The 14,207-nt window shown below is 42.7% G+C and overlaps 27 non-coding genes across 27 annotated transcripts; all 27 read right to left on the bottom strand.

The window, feature by feature from the left end:
* Positions 1 to 122: 122 nt before the first annotated feature.
* On the bottom strand, positions 123 to 241 carry LOC140024122 (5S ribosomal RNA). Its single transcript, XR_011828094.1, has one exon. It is a non-coding gene; the product is annotated as a 5S ribosomal RNA (ribosomal RNA).
* A 416-nt stretch (positions 242 to 657) lies between these two features.
* On the bottom strand, positions 658 to 776 carry LOC140031879 (5S ribosomal RNA). The gene has a single exon (XR_011835804.1). It is a non-coding gene; the product is annotated as a 5S ribosomal RNA (ribosomal RNA).
* Positions 777 to 1,193: 417 nt separating this feature from the next.
* LOC140032287 (5S ribosomal RNA) lies at positions 1,194 to 1,312 on the bottom strand. The gene has a single exon (XR_011836213.1). It is a non-coding gene; the product is annotated as a 5S ribosomal RNA (ribosomal RNA).
* A 416-nt stretch (positions 1,313 to 1,728) lies between these two features.
* On the bottom strand, positions 1,729 to 1,847 carry LOC140022466 (5S ribosomal RNA). The gene has a single exon (XR_011826448.1). It is a non-coding gene; the product is annotated as a 5S ribosomal RNA (ribosomal RNA).
* Positions 1,848 to 2,264: 417 nt separating this feature from the next.
* LOC140022465 (5S ribosomal RNA) lies at positions 2,265 to 2,383 on the bottom strand. Its single transcript, XR_011826447.1, has one exon. It is a non-coding gene; the product is annotated as a 5S ribosomal RNA (ribosomal RNA).
* Positions 2,384 to 2,799: 416 nt separating this feature from the next.
* Positions 2,800 to 2,918, bottom strand: LOC140031878 (5S ribosomal RNA). Its single transcript, XR_011835803.1, has one exon. It is a non-coding gene; the product is annotated as a 5S ribosomal RNA (ribosomal RNA).
* Positions 2,919 to 3,334: 416 nt separating this feature from the next.
* On the bottom strand, positions 3,335 to 3,453 carry LOC140031877 (5S ribosomal RNA). The gene has a single exon (XR_011835802.1). It is a non-coding gene; the product is annotated as a 5S ribosomal RNA (ribosomal RNA).
* A 416-nt stretch (positions 3,454 to 3,869) lies between these two features.
* On the bottom strand, positions 3,870 to 3,988 carry LOC140024418 (5S ribosomal RNA). The gene has a single exon (XR_011828391.1). It is a non-coding gene; the product is annotated as a 5S ribosomal RNA (ribosomal RNA).
* Positions 3,989 to 4,405: 417 nt separating this feature from the next.
* On the bottom strand, positions 4,406 to 4,524 carry LOC140024121 (5S ribosomal RNA). Its single transcript, XR_011828093.1, has one exon. It is a non-coding gene; the product is annotated as a 5S ribosomal RNA (ribosomal RNA).
* A 416-nt stretch (positions 4,525 to 4,940) lies between these two features.
* Positions 4,941 to 5,059, bottom strand: LOC140031876 (5S ribosomal RNA). Its single transcript, XR_011835801.1, has one exon. It is a non-coding gene; the product is annotated as a 5S ribosomal RNA (ribosomal RNA).
* A 416-nt stretch (positions 5,060 to 5,475) lies between these two features.
* LOC140032285 (5S ribosomal RNA) lies at positions 5,476 to 5,594 on the bottom strand. The gene has a single exon (XR_011836211.1). It is a non-coding gene; the product is annotated as a 5S ribosomal RNA (ribosomal RNA).
* Positions 5,595 to 6,010: 416 nt separating this feature from the next.
* On the bottom strand, positions 6,011 to 6,129 carry LOC140022464 (5S ribosomal RNA). The gene has a single exon (XR_011826446.1). It is a non-coding gene; the product is annotated as a 5S ribosomal RNA (ribosomal RNA).
* Positions 6,130 to 6,546: 417 nt separating this feature from the next.
* LOC140022463 (5S ribosomal RNA) lies at positions 6,547 to 6,665 on the bottom strand. The gene has a single exon (XR_011826445.1). It is a non-coding gene; the product is annotated as a 5S ribosomal RNA (ribosomal RNA).
* Positions 6,666 to 7,081: 416 nt separating this feature from the next.
* On the bottom strand, positions 7,082 to 7,200 carry LOC140024120 (5S ribosomal RNA). Its single transcript, XR_011828092.1, has one exon. It is a non-coding gene; the product is annotated as a 5S ribosomal RNA (ribosomal RNA).
* Positions 7,201 to 7,616: 416 nt separating this feature from the next.
* On the bottom strand, positions 7,617 to 7,735 carry LOC140031875 (5S ribosomal RNA). The gene has a single exon (XR_011835800.1). It is a non-coding gene; the product is annotated as a 5S ribosomal RNA (ribosomal RNA).
* Positions 7,736 to 8,151: 416 nt separating this feature from the next.
* LOC140024417 (5S ribosomal RNA) lies at positions 8,152 to 8,270 on the bottom strand. The gene has a single exon (XR_011828390.1). It is a non-coding gene; the product is annotated as a 5S ribosomal RNA (ribosomal RNA).
* A 417-nt stretch (positions 8,271 to 8,687) lies between these two features.
* Positions 8,688 to 8,806, bottom strand: LOC140022462 (5S ribosomal RNA). Its single transcript, XR_011826444.1, has one exon. It is a non-coding gene; the product is annotated as a 5S ribosomal RNA (ribosomal RNA).
* A 416-nt stretch (positions 8,807 to 9,222) lies between these two features.
* LOC140025041 (5S ribosomal RNA) lies at positions 9,223 to 9,341 on the bottom strand. The gene has a single exon (XR_011829018.1). It is a non-coding gene; the product is annotated as a 5S ribosomal RNA (ribosomal RNA).
* A 416-nt stretch (positions 9,342 to 9,757) lies between these two features.
* Positions 9,758 to 9,876, bottom strand: LOC140031874 (5S ribosomal RNA). Its single transcript, XR_011835799.1, has one exon. It is a non-coding gene; the product is annotated as a 5S ribosomal RNA (ribosomal RNA).
* Positions 9,877 to 10,292: 416 nt separating this feature from the next.
* LOC140022461 (5S ribosomal RNA) lies at positions 10,293 to 10,411 on the bottom strand. The gene has a single exon (XR_011826443.1). It is a non-coding gene; the product is annotated as a 5S ribosomal RNA (ribosomal RNA).
* Positions 10,412 to 10,828: 417 nt separating this feature from the next.
* LOC140022460 (5S ribosomal RNA) lies at positions 10,829 to 10,947 on the bottom strand. Its single transcript, XR_011826442.1, has one exon. It is a non-coding gene; the product is annotated as a 5S ribosomal RNA (ribosomal RNA).
* Positions 10,948 to 11,363: 416 nt separating this feature from the next.
* Positions 11,364 to 11,482, bottom strand: LOC140022458 (5S ribosomal RNA). The gene has a single exon (XR_011826440.1). It is a non-coding gene; the product is annotated as a 5S ribosomal RNA (ribosomal RNA).
* A 416-nt stretch (positions 11,483 to 11,898) lies between these two features.
* On the bottom strand, positions 11,899 to 12,017 carry LOC140024119 (5S ribosomal RNA). The gene has a single exon (XR_011828091.1). It is a non-coding gene; the product is annotated as a 5S ribosomal RNA (ribosomal RNA).
* Positions 12,018 to 12,433: 416 nt separating this feature from the next.
* LOC140031872 (5S ribosomal RNA) lies at positions 12,434 to 12,552 on the bottom strand. The gene has a single exon (XR_011835797.1). It is a non-coding gene; the product is annotated as a 5S ribosomal RNA (ribosomal RNA).
* Positions 12,553 to 12,968: 416 nt separating this feature from the next.
* On the bottom strand, positions 12,969 to 13,087 carry LOC140031871 (5S ribosomal RNA). The gene has a single exon (XR_011835796.1). It is a non-coding gene; the product is annotated as a 5S ribosomal RNA (ribosomal RNA).
* A 416-nt stretch (positions 13,088 to 13,503) lies between these two features.
* On the bottom strand, positions 13,504 to 13,622 carry LOC140032284 (5S ribosomal RNA). Its single transcript, XR_011836210.1, has one exon. It is a non-coding gene; the product is annotated as a 5S ribosomal RNA (ribosomal RNA).
* Positions 13,623 to 14,038: 416 nt separating this feature from the next.
* LOC140022457 (5S ribosomal RNA) lies at positions 14,039 to 14,157 on the bottom strand. The gene has a single exon (XR_011826439.1). It is a non-coding gene; the product is annotated as a 5S ribosomal RNA (ribosomal RNA).
* Between the last annotated feature and the right edge of the window lie 50 nt (positions 14,158 to 14,207).

The following is a 14,207-nucleotide window of genomic DNA, read 5'->3' as shown; positions in this document are numbered from 1 at the left end:
GCCTTCAGATCCTCCTTCACGCTTCGACAAGAAGCAAAATATTAAGCAATCGTTCCGACGGAGCTAAATTACTACTGGATAAAGAACGAATAGGAAATTTGGTTTTCGAAACAAAAAAGAGAGGGGTGCAACACGAGGACTTCCCAGGGGGTCACCAATCCAAGTACTACTCTCGCCCAAACACGCTTAATTTCGAAATTCTGATGGGATCCGGTGCATTAGTGCTGGTATGATCGCACCCGCCATATTCCTTTCGCTTTATTCTTTTAAACTACCCAATCCTGCGAAGCAGTGTGGCTTTTCTAGACCGAAATTCATTTTAAGCGTCAATTCAAGCATTTTCCTATTATCCTTTTATTTATTTGCTTTCATAATTTTTTTTGTTATTGACTTGCCCCCTGTTTTTTTCCATCATCCCGCAACTCTACATTATCATGAAATCAATCCTTCACGCTTGCGCTGATACATTTGCGCCGACAAATTTGAGCGACGATCCGGGCTTTGATCGAGCCGTACCGTTCCTGATTTGTCTCGCGCCTTCAGATCCTCCTTCACGCTTCGACAAGAAGCAAAATATTAAGCAATCGTTCCGACGGAGCTAAATTACTACAGGATAAAGAACGAATAGGAAATTTGGATTTCGAAACAAAAAAAAGAGGGGTGCAACAAGAGGAATTCCCAGGGGGTCACCCATCCTAGTACTACTCTCGCCCAAGCATGCTTAACTTCGGAGTTCTGATGGGATCCGGTGCATTAGTGCTGGTATGATCGCACCCGCCATGTTCCTTTCGCTTTATTCTTTTAAACCATCCCGTCCTGCGAAGCAGTGTGGCTTTTCTAGACCGAAATTCATTTTAAGCGTCAATTCAAGCATTTTTCTCTTACCCTTTTGTTTATTTGCTTTCATATTTTTTTTTGTTATTGATTTGCCCCCTGTTTTTTTCCATCATCCCGCAACTCTAAATTATCATGAAATCAATCCTTCATGCTTGCGCTGATACATTTGCGCCGACAAATTTGAGCGACGATCCGGGCTTTGATCGAACCGTACCGTTCCTGATTTGTCTCGCGCCTTCAGATCCTCCTTCACGCTTCGACAAGAAGCAAAATATTAAGCAATCGTTCCGACGGAGCTAAATTACTACAGGATAAAGAACGAATAGGAAATTTGGATTTCGAAACAAAAAAAAAGAGGGGTGCAACAAGAGGAATTCCCAGGGGGTCACCCATCCTAGTACTACTCTCGCCCAAGCATGCTTAACTTCGGAGTTCTGATGGAATCCGGTGCATTAGTGCTGGTATGATCGCACCCGCCATGTTCCTTTCGCTTTATTCTTTTAAACCATCCCGTCCTGCGAAGCAGTGTGGCTTTTCTAGACCGAAATTCATTTTAAGCGTCAATTCAAGCATTTTTCTCTTACCCTTTTGTTTATTTGCTTTCATATTTTTTTTTGTTATTGATTTGCCCCCTGTTTTTTTCCATCATCCCGCAACTCTAAATTATCATGAAATCAATCCTTCATGCTTGCGCTGATACATTTGCGCCGACAAATTTGAGCGACGATCCGGGCTTTGATCGAACCGTACCGTTCCTGATTTGTCTCGCGCCTTCAGATCCTCCTTCACGCTTCGACAAGAAGCAAAATATTAAGCAATCGTTCCGACGGAGCTAAATTACTACTGGATAAAGAACGAATAGGAAATTTGGATTTCGAAACAAAAAAGAGAGGGGTGCAACACGAGGACTTCCCAGGGGGTCACCAATCCAAGTACTACTCTCGCCCAAACACGCTTAATTTCGAAGTTCTGATGGGATCCGGTGCATTAGTGCTGGTATGATCGCACCCGCCATATTCCTTTCGCTTTATTCTTTTAAACTACCCCGTCCTGCGAAGCAGTGTGGCTTTTCTAGACCGAAATTCATTTTAAGCGTCAATTCAAGCATTTTCCTGTTATCCTTTTATTTGTTTGCTTTCATATTTTTTTTTTGTTATTGATTTGCCCCCTGTTTTTTTCCATCATCCCGCAACTCTAAATTATCATGAAATCAATCCTTCACGCTTGCGCTGATACATTTGCGCCGACAAATTTGAGCGACGATCCGGGCTTTGATCGAGCCGTACCGTTCCTGATTTGTCTCGCGCCTTCAGATCCTCCTTCACGCTTCGACAAGAAGCAAAATATTAAGCAATCGTTCCGACAGAGCTAAATTACTACAGGATAAAGAACGAATAGGAAATTTGGATTTCGAAACAAAAAAGAGAGGGGTGCAACACGAGGACTTCCCAGGGGGTCACCAATCCAAGTACTACTCTCGCCCAAACACGCTTAATTTCGAAGTTCTGATGGGATCCGGTGCATTAGTGCTGGTATGATCGCACCCGCCATATTTCTTTCGCTTTATTCTTTTAAACTACCCCGTCCTGCGAAGCAGTGTGGCTTTTCTAGACCGAAATTCATTTTAAGCGTCAATTCAAGCATTTTCCTATTATCCTTTTATTTATTTGCTTTCATATTTTTTTTTGTTATTGATTTGCCCCCTGTTTTTTTCCATCATCCCGCAACTCTACATTATCATGAAATCAATCCTTCACGCTTGCGCTGATACATTTGCGCCGACAAATTTGAGCGACGATCCGGGCTTTGATCGAGCCGTACCGTTCCTGATTTGTCTCGCGCCTTCAGATCCTCCTTCACGCTTCGACAAGAAGCAAAATATTAAGCAATCGTTCCGACGGAGCTAAATTACTACAGGATAAAGAACGAATAGGAAATTTGGATTTCGAAACAAAAAAAAGAGGGGTGCAACAAGAGGAATTCCCAGGGGGTCACCCATCCTAGTACTACTCTCGCCCAAGCATGCTTAACTTCGGAGTTCTGATGGGATCCGGTGCATTAGTGCTGGTATGATCGCACCCGCCATGTTCCTTTCGCTTTATTCTTTTAAACCATCCCGTCCTGCGAAGCAGTGTGGCTTTTCTAGACCGAAATTCATTTTAAGCGTCAATTCAAGCATTTTTCTCTTACCCTTTTGTTTATTTGCTTTCATATTTTTTTTTGTTATTGATTTGCCCCCTGTTTTTTTCCATCATCCCGCAACTCTAAATTATCATGAAATCAATCCTTCATGCTTGCGCTGATACATTTGCGCCGACAAATTTGAGCGACGATCCGGGCTTTGATCGAACCGTACCGTTCCTGATTTGTCTCGCGCCTTCAGATCCTCCTTCACGCTTCGACAAGAAGCAAAATATTAAGCAATCGTTCCGACGGAGCTAAATTACTACAGGATAAAGAACGAATAGGAAATTTGGATTTCGAAACAAAAAAAAGAGGGGTGCAACAAGAGGAATTCCCAGGGGGTCACCCATCCTAGTACTACTCTCGCCCAAGCATGCTTAACTTCGGAGTTCTGATGGGATCCGGTGCATTAGTGCTGGTATGATCGCACCCGCCATGTTCCTTTCGCTTTATTCTTTTAAACCATCCCGTCCTGCGAAGCAGTGTGGCTTTTCTAGACCGAAATTCATTTTAAGCGTCAATTCAAGCATTTTTCTCTTACCCTTTTGTTTATTTGCTTTCATATTTTTTTTTGTTATTGATTTGCCCCCTGTTTTTTTCCATCATCCCGCAACTCTAAATTATCATGAAATGAATCCTTCATGCTTGCGCTGATACATTTGCGCCGACAAATTTGAGCGACGATCCGGGCTTTGATCGAACCGTACCGTTCCTGATTTGTCTCGCGCCTTCAGATCCTCCTTCACGCTTCGACAAGAAGCAAAATATTAAGCAATCGTTCCGACGGAGCTAAATTACTACTGGATAAAGAACGAATAGGAAATTTGGATTTCGAAACAAAAAAGAGAGGGGTGCAACATGAGGACTTCCCAGGGGGTCACCAATCCAAGTACTACTCTCGCCCAAACACGCTTAATTTCGAAGTTCTGATGGGATCCGGTGCATTAGTGCTGGTATGATCGCACCCGCCATATTCCTTTCGCTTTATTCTTTTAAACTACCCCGTCCTGCGAAGCAGTGTGGCTTTTCTAGACCGAAATTCATTTTAAGCGTCAATTCAAGCATTTTCCTATTATCCTTTTATTTGTTTGCTTTCATATTTTTTTTTTGTTATTGATTTGCCCCCTGTTTTTTTCCATCATCCCGCAACTCTAAATTATCATGAAATCAATCCTTCACGCTTGCGCTGATACATTTGCGCCGACAAATTTGAGCGACGATCCGGGCTTTGATCGAGCCGTACCGTTCCTGATTTGTCTCGCGCCTTCAGATCCTCCTTCACGCTTCGACAAGAAGCAAAATATTAAGCAATCGTTCCGACGGAGCTAAATTACTACTTGATAAAGAACGAATAGGAAATTTGGTTTTCGAAACAAAAAAGAGAGGGGTGCAACACGAGGACTTCCCAGGGGGTCACCAATCCAAGTACTACTCTCGCCCAAACACGCTTAATTTCGAAATTCTGATGGGATCCGGTGCATTAGTGCTGGTATGATCGCACCCGCCATATTCCTTTCGCTTTATTCTTTTAAACTACCCAGTCCTGCGAAGCAGTGTGGCTTTTCTAGACCGAAATTCATTTTAAGCGTCAATTCAAGCATTTTCCTATTATCCTTTTATTTATTTGCTTTCATAATTTTTTTTGTTATTGATTTGCCCCCTGTTTTTTTCCATCATCCCGCAACTCTACATTATCATGAAATCAATCCTTCACGCTTGCGCTGATACATTTGCGCCGACAAATTTGAGCGACGATCCGGGCTTTGATCGAGCCGTACCGTTCCTGATTTGTCTCGCGCCTTCAGATCCTCCTTCACGCTTCGACAAGAAGCAAAATATTAAGCAATCGTTCCGACGGAGCTAAATTACTACAGGATAAAGAACGAATAGGAAATTTGGATTTCGAAACAAAAAAAAGAGGGGTGCAACAAGAGGAATTCCCAGGGGGTCACCCATCCTAGTACTACTCTCGCCCAAGCATGCTTAACTTCGGAGTTCTGATGGGATCCGGTGCATTAGTGCTGGTATGATCGCACCCGCCATGTTCCTTTCGCTTTATTCTTTTAAACCATCCCGTCCTGCGAAGCAGTGTGGCTTTTCTAGACCGAAATTCATTTTAAGCGTCAATTCAAGCATTTTTCTCTTACCCTTTTGTTTATTTGCTTTCATATTTTTTTTTGTTATTGATTTGCCCCCTGTTTTTTTCCATCATCCCGCAACTCTAAATTATCATGAAATCAATCCTTCATGCTTGCGCTGATACATTTGCGCCGACAAATTTGAGCGACGATCCGGGCTTTGATCGAACCGTACCGTTCCTGATTTGTCTCGCGCCTTCAGATCCTCCTTCACGCTTCGACAAGAAGCAAAATATTAAGCAATCGTTCCGACGGAGCTAAATTACTACAGGATAAAGAACGAATAGGAAATTTGGATTTCGAAACAAAAAAAAGAGGGGTGCAACAAGAGGAATTCCCAGGGGGTCACCCATCCTAGTACTACTCTCGCCCAAGCATGCTTAACTTCGGAGTTCTGATGGAATCCGGTGCATTAGTGCTGGTATGATCGCACCCGCCATGTTCCTTTCGCTTTATTCTTTTAAACCATCCCGTCCTGCGAAGCAGTGTGGCTTTTCTAGACCGAAATTCATTTTAAGCGTCAATTCAAGCATTTTTCTCTTACCCTTTTGTTTATTTGCTTTCATATTTTTTTTTGTTATTGATTTGCCCCCTGTTTTTTTCCATCATCCCGCAACTCTAAATTATCATGAAATCAATCCTTCATGCTTGCGCTGATACATTTGCGCCGACAAATTTGAGCGACGATCCGGGCTTTGATCGAACCGTACCGTTCCTGATTTGTCTCGCGCCTTCAGATCCTCCTTCACGCTTCGACAAGAAGCAAAATATTAAGCAATCGTTCCGACGGAGCTAAATTACTACTGGATAAAGAACGAATAGGAAATTTGGATTTCGAAACAAAAAAGAGAGGGGTGCAACACGAGGACTTCCCAGGGGGTCACCAATCCAAGTACTACTCTCGCCCAAACACGCTTAATTTCGAAGTTCTGATGGGATCCGGTGCATTAGTGCTGGTATGATCGCACCCGCCATATTCCTTTCGCTTTATTCTTTTAAACTACCCCGTCCTGCGAAGCAGTGTGGCTTTTCTAGACCGAAATTCATTTTAAGCGTCAATTCAAGCATTTTCCTATTATCCTTTTATTTGTTTGCTTTCATATTTTTTTTTTGTTATTGATTTGCCCCCTGTTTTTTTCCATCATCCCGCAACTCTAAATTATCATGAAATCAATCCTTCACGCTTGCGCTGATACATTTGCGCCGACAAATTTGAGCGACGATCCGGGCTTTGATCGAGCCGTACCGTTCCTGATTTGTCTCGCGCCTTCAGATCCTCCTTCACGCTTCGACAAGAAGCAAAATATTAAGCAATCGTTCCGACAGAGCTAAATTACTACAGGATAAAGAACGAATAGGAAATTTGGATTTCGAAACAAAAAAGAGAGGGGTGCAACACGAGGACTTCCCAGGGGGTCACCAATCCAAGTACTACTCTCGCCCAAACACGCTTAATTTCGAAGTTCTGATGGGATCCGGTGCATTAGTGCTGGTATGATCGCACCCGCCATATTTCTTTCGCTTTATTCTTTTAAACTACCCCGTCCTGCGAAGCAGTGTGGCTTTTCTAGACCGAAATTCATTTTAAGCGTCAATTCAAGCATTTTCCTATTATCCTTTTATTTATTTGCTTTCATATTTTTTTTTGTTATTGATTTGCCCCCTGTTTTTTTCCATCATCCCGCAACTCTAAATTATCATGAAATCAATCCTTCACGCTTGCGCTGATACATTTGCGCCGACAAATTTGAGCGACGATCCGGGCTTTGATCGAGCCGTACCGTTCCTGATTTGTCTCGCGCCTTCAGATCCTCCTTCACGCTTCGACAAGAAGCAAAATATTAAGCAATCGTTCCGACGGAGCTAAATTACTACAGGATAAAGAACGAATAGGAAATTTGGATTTCGAAACAAAAAAGAGAGGGGTGCAACACGAGGACTTCCCAGGGGGTCACCAATCCAAGTACTACTCTCGCCCAAACACGCTTAATTTCGAAATTCTGATGGGATCCGGTGCATTAGTGCTGGTATGATCGCACCCGCCATATTCCTTTCGATTTATTCTTTTAAACTACCCAGTCCTACGAAGCAGTGTGGCTTTTCTAGACCGAAATTCATTTTAAGCGTCAATTCAAGCATTTTCCTATTATCCTTTTATTTATTTGCTTTCATAATTTTTTTTGTTATTGATTTGCCCCCTGTTTTTTTCCATCATCCCGCAACTCTACATTATCATGAAATCAATCCTTCACGCTTGCGCTGATACATTTGCGCCGACAAATTTGAGCGACGATCCGGGCTTTGATCGAGCCGTACCGTTCCTGATTTGTCTCGCGCCTTCAGATCCTCCTTCACGCTTCGACAAGAAGCAAAATATTAAGCAATCGTTCCGACGGAGCTAAATTACTACAGGATAAAGAACGAATAGGAAATTTGGATTTCGAAACAAAAAAAAGAGGGGTGCAACAAGAGGAATTCCCAGGGGGTCACCCATCCTAGTACTACTCTCGCCCAAGCATGCTTAACTTCGGAGTTCTGATGGGATCCGGTGCATTAGTGCTGGTATGATCGCACCCGCCATGTTCCTTTCGCTTTATTCTTTTAAACCATCCCGTCCTGCGAAGCAGTGTGGCTTTTCTAGACCGAAATTCATTTTAAGCGTCAATTCAAGCATTTTTCTCTTACCCTTTTGTTTATTTGCTTTCATATTTTTTTTTGTTATTGATTTGCCCCCTGTTTTTTTCCATCATCCCGCAACTCTAAATTATCATGAAATGAATCCTTCATGCTTGCGCTGATACATTTGCGCCGACAAATTTGAGCGACGATCCGGGCTTTGATCGAACCGTACCGTTCCTGATTTGTCTCGCGCCTTCAGATCCTCCTTCACGCTTCGACAAGAAGCAAAATATTAAGCAATCGTTCCGACGGAGCTAAATTACTACTGGATAAAGAACGAATAGGAAATTTGGATTTCGAAACAAAAAAGAGAGGGGTGCAACATGAGGACTTCCCAGGGGGTCACCAATCCAAGTACTACTCTCGCCCAAACACGCTTAATTTCGAAGTTCTGATGGGATCCGGTGCATTAGTGCTGGTATGATCGCACCCGCCATATTCATTTCGCTTTATTCTTTTAAACTACCCCGTCCTGCGAAGCAGTGTGGCTTTTCTAGACCGAAATTCATTTTAAGCGTCAATTCAAGCATTTTCCTATTATCCTTTTATTTGTTTGCTTTCATATTTTTTTTTTGTTATTGATTTGCCCCCTGTTTTTTTCCATCATCCCGCAACTCTAAATTATCATGAAATCAATCCTTCACGCTTGCGCTGATACATTTGCGCCGACAAATTTGAGCGACGATCCGGGCTTTGATCGAGCAGTACCGTTCCTGATTTGTCTCGCGCCTTCAGATCCTCCTTCACGCTTCGACAAGAAGCAAAATATTAAGCAATCGTTCCGACAGAGCTAAATTACTACAGGATAAAGAACGAATAGGAAATTTGGATTTCGAAACAAAAAAGAGAGGGGTGCAACACGAGGACTTCCCAGGGGGTCACCAATCCAAGTACTACTCTCGCCCAAACACGCTTAATTTCGAAGTTCTGATGGGATCCGGTGCATTAGTGCTGGTATGATCGCACCCGCCATATTTCTTTCGCTTTATTCTTTTAAACTACCCCGTCCTGCGAAGCAGTGTGGCTTTTCTAGACCGAAATTCATTTTAAGCGTCAATTCAAGCATTTTCCTATTATCCTTTTATTTATTTGCTTTCATATTTTTTTTTGTTATTGATTTGCCCCCTGTTTTTTTCCATCATCCCGCAACTCTAAATTATCATGAAATCAATCCTTCACGCTTGCGCTGATACATTTGCGCCGACAAATTTGAGCGACGATCCGGGCTTTGATCGAGCCGTACCGTTCCTGATTTGTCTCGCGCCTTCAGATCCTCCTTCACGCTTCGACAAGAAGCAAAATATTAAGCAATCGTTCCGACGGAGCTAAATTACTACAGGATAAAGAACGAATAGGAAATTTGGATTTCGAAACAAAAAAGAGAGGGGTGCAACAAGAGGACTTCCCAGGGGGTCACCAATCCAAGTACTACTCTCGCCCAAACACGCTTAATTTCGAAATTCTGATGGGATCCGGTGCATTAGTGCTGGTATGATCGCACCCGCCATATTCCTTTCGCTTTATTCTTTTAAACTACCCAGTCCTACGAATCAGTGTGGCTTTTCTAGACCGAAATTCATTTTAAGCGTCAATTCAAGCATTTTCCTATTATCCTTTTATTTATTTGCTTTCATAATTTTTTTTGTTATTGATTTGCCCCCTGTTTTTTTCCATCATCCCGCAACTCTACATTATCATGAAATCAATCCTTCACGCTTGCGCTGATACATTTGCGCCGACAAATTTGAGCGACGATCCGGGCTTTGATCGAGCCGTACCGTTCCTGATTTGTCTCGCGCCTTCAGATCCTCCTTCACGCTTCGACAAGAAGCAAAATATTAAGCAATCGTTCCGACGGAGCTAAATTACTACAGGATAAAGAACGAATAGGAAATTTGGATTTCGAAACAAAAAAAAGAGGGGTGCAACAAGAGGAATTCCCAGGGGGTCACCCATCCTAGTACTACTCTCGCCCAAGCATGCTTAACTTCGGAGTTCTGATGGGATCCGGTGCATTAGTGCTGGTATGATCGCACCCGCCATGTTCCTTTCGCTTTATTCTTTTAAACCATCCCGTCCTGCGAAGCAGTGTGGCTTTTCTAGACCGAAATTCATTTTAAGCGTCAATTCAAGCATTTTTCTCTTACCCTTTTGTTTATTTGCTTTCATATTTTTTTTTGTTATTGATTTGCCCCCTGTTTTTTTCCATCATCCCGCAACTCTAAATTATCATGAAATCAATCCTTCATGCTTGCGCTGATACATTTGCGCCGACAAATTTGAGCGACGATCCGGGCTTTGATCGAACCGTACCGTTCCTGATTTGTCTCGCGCCTTCAGATCCTCCTTCACGCTTCGACAAGAAGCAAAATATTAAGCAATCGTTCCGACGGAGCTAAATTACTACTGGATAAAGAACGAATAGGAAATTTGGATTTCGAAACAAAAAAGAGAGGGGTGCAACACGAGGACTTCCCAGGGGGTCACCAATCCAAGTACTACTCTCGCCCAAACACGCTTAATTTCGAAGTTCTGATGGGATCCGGTGCATTAGTGCTGGTATGATCGCACCCGCCATATTCATTTCGCTTTATTCTTTTAAACTACCCCGTCCTGCGAAGCAGTGTGGCTTTTCTAGACCGAAATTCATTTTAAGCGTCAATTCAAGCATTTTCCTATTATCCTTTTATTTATTTGCTTTCATATTTTTTTTTTGTAATTGATTTGCCCCCTGTTTTTTTCCATCATCCCGCAACTCTAAATTATCATGAAATCAATCCTTCACGCTTGCGCTGATACATTTGCGCCGACAAATTTGAGCGACGATCCGGGCTTTGATCGAGCCGTACCGTTCCTGATTTGTCTCGCGCCTTCAGATCCTCCTTCACGCTTCGACAAGAAGCAAAATATTAAGCAATCGTTCCGACAGAGCTAAATTACTACAGGATAAAGAACGAATAGGAAATTTGGATTTCGAAACAAAAAAGAGAGGGGTGCAACACGAGGACTTCCCAGGGGGTCACCAATCCAAGTACTACTCTCGCCCAAACACGCTTAATTTCGAAGTTCTGATGGGATCCGGTGCATTAGTGCTGGTATGATCGCACCCGCCATATTTCTTTCGCTTTATTCTTTTAAACTACCCCGTCCTGCGAAGCAGTGTGGCTTTTCTAGACCGAAATTCATTTTAAGCGTCAATTCAAGCATTTTCCTATTATCCTTTTATTTATTTGCTTTCATATTTTTTTTTGTTATTGATTTGCCCCCTGTTTTTTTCCATCATCCCGTAACTCTAAATTATCATGAAATCAATCATTCACGCTTGCGCTGATACATTTGCGCCGACAAATTTGAGCGACGATCCGGGCTTTGATCGAGCCGTACCGTTCCTGATTTGTCTCGCGCCTTCAGATCCTCCTTCACGCTTCGACAAGAAGCAAAATATTAAGCAATCGTTCCGACGGAGCTAAATTACTACAGGATAAAGAAGGAATAGGAAATTTGGATTTCGAAACAAAAAAGAGAGGGGTGCAACACGAGGACTTCCCAGGGGGTCACCAATCCAAGTACTACTCTCGCCCAAACACGCTTAATTTCGAAGTTCTGATGGGATCCGGTGCATTAGTGCTGGTATGATCGCACCCGCCATATTTCTTTCGCTTTATTCTTTTAAACTACCCCGTCCTGCGAAGCAGTGTGGCTTTTCTAGACCGAAATTCATTTTAAGCGTCAATTCAAGCATTTTCCTATTATCCTTTTATTTATTTGCTTTCATATTTTTTTTTGTTATTGATTTGCCCCCTGTTTTTTTCCATCATCCCGCAACTCTAAATTATCATGAAATCAATCCTTCACGCTTGCACTGATACATTTGCGCCGACAAATTTGAGCGACGATCCGGGCTTTGATCGAGCCGTACCGTTCCTGATTTGTCTCGCGCCTTCAGATCCTCCTTCACGCTTCGACAAGAAGCAAAATATTAAGCAATCGTTCCGACGGAGCTAAATTACTACAGGATAAAGAACGAATAGGAAATTTGGATTTCGAAACAAAAAAGAGAGGGGTGCAACACGAGGACTTCCCAGGGGGTCACCAATCCAAGTACTACTCTCGCCCAAACACGCTTAATTTCGAAATTCTGATGGGATCCGGTGCATTAGTGCTGGTATGATCGCACCCGCCATATTCCTTTCGCTTTATTCTTTTAAACTACCCAGTCCTACGAAGCAGTGTGGCTTTTCTAGACCGAAATTCATTTTAAGCGTCAATTCAAGCATTTTCCTATTATCCTTTTATTTATTTGCTTTCATAATTTTTTTTGTTATTGATTTGCCCCCTGTTTTTTTCCATCATCCCGCAACTCTACATTATCATGAAATCAATCCTTCACGCTTGCGCTGATACATTTGCGCCGACAAATTTGAGCGACGATCCGGGCTTTGATCGAGCCGTACCGTTCCTGATTTGTCTCGCGCCTTCAGATCCTCCTTCACGCTTCGACAAGAAGCAAAATATTAAGCAATCGTTCCGACGGAGCTAAATTACTACAGGATAAAGAACGAATAGGAAATTTGGATTTCGAAACAAAAAAAAGAGGGGTGCAACAAGAGGAATTCCCAGGGGGTCACCCATCCTAGTACTACTCTCGCCCAAGCATGCTTAACTTCGGAGTTCTGATGGGATCCGGTGCATTAGTGCTGGTATGATCGCACCCGCCATGTTCCTTTCGCTTTATTCTTTTAAACCATCCCGTCCTGCGAAGCAGTGTGGCTTTTCTAGACCGAAATTCATTTTAAGCGTCAATTCAAGCATTTTTCTCTTACCCTTTTGTTTATTTGCTTTCATATTTTTTTTTGTTATTGATTTGCCCCCTGTTTTTTTCCATCATCCCGCAACTCTAAATTATCATGAAATCAATCCTTCATGCTTGCGCTGATACATTTGCGCCGACAAATTTGAGCGACGATCCGGGCTTTGATCGAACCATACCGTTCCTGATTTGTCTCGCGCCTTCAGATCCTCCTTCACGTTTCGACAAGAAGCAAAATATTAAGCAATCGTTCCGACGGAGCTAAATTACTACAGGATAAAGAACGAATAGGAAATTTGGATTTCGAAACAAAAAAAAGAGGGGTGCAACAAGAGGAATTCCCAGGGGGTCACCCATCCTAGTACTACTCTCGCCCAAGCATGCTTAACTTCGGAGTTCTGATGGGATCCGGTGCATTAGTGCTGGTATGATCGCACCCGCCATGTTCCTTTCGCTTTATTCTTTTAAACCATCCCGTCCTGCGAAGCAGTGTGGCTTTTCTAGACCGAAATTCATTTTAAGCGTCAATTCAAGCATTTTTCTCTTACCCTTTTGTTTATTTGCTTTCATATTTTTTTTTGTTATTGATTTGCCCCCTGTTTTTTTCCATCATCCCGCAACTCTAAATTATCATGAAATCAATCCTTCATGCTTGCGCTGATACATTTGCGCCGACAAATTTGAGCGACGATCCGGGCTTTGATCGAACCGTACCGTTCCTGATTTGTCTCGCGCCTTCAGATCCTCCTTCACGCTTCGACAAGAAGCAAAATATTAAGCAATCGTTCCGACGGAGCTAAATTACTACAGGATAAAGAACGAATAGGAAATTTGGATTTCGAAACAAAAAAAAGAGGGGTGCAACAAGAGGAATTCCCAGGGGGTCACCCATCCTAGTACTACTCTCGCCCAAGCATGCTTAACTTCGGAGTTCTGATGGAATCCGGTGCATTAGTGCTGGTATGATCGCACCCGCCATGTTCCTTTCGCTTTATTCTTTTAAACCATCCCGTCCTGCGAAGCAGTGTGGCTTTTCTAGACCGAAATTCATTTTAAGCGTCAATTCAAGCATTTTTCTCTTACCCTTTTGTTTATTTGCTTTCATATTTTTTTTTGTTATTGATTTGCCCCCTGTTTTTTTCCATCATCCCGCAACTCTAAATTATCATGAAATCAATCCTTCATGCTTGCGCTGATACATTTGCGCCGACAAATTTGAGCGACGATCCGGGCTTTGATCGAACCGTACCGTTCCTGATTTGTCTCGCGCCTTCAGATCCTCCTTCACGCTTCGACAAGAAGCAAAATATTAAGCAATCGTTCCGACGGAGCTAAATTACTACTGGATAAAGAACGAATAGGAAATTTGGATTTCGAAACAAAAAAGAGAGGGGTGCAACACGAGGACTTCCCAGGGGGTCACCAATCCAAGTACTACTCTCGCCCAAACACGCTTAATTTCGAAGTTCTGATGGGATCCGGTGCATTAGTGCTGGTATGATCGCACCCGCCATATTCCTTTCGCTTTATTCTTTTAAACTACCCCGTCCTGCGAAGCA

Source organism: Coffea arabica, chromosome 11e (genome assembly GCF_036785885.1).
Source record: "Coffea arabica cultivar ET-39 chromosome 11e, Coffea Arabica ET-39 HiFi, whole genome shotgun sequence".
In the NCBI taxonomy this organism is placed as follows: Eukaryota; Viridiplantae; Streptophyta; class Magnoliopsida; order Gentianales; family Rubiaceae; genus Coffea; species Coffea arabica.
This window is presented reverse-complemented; position numbering and strand designations above follow the sequence as displayed.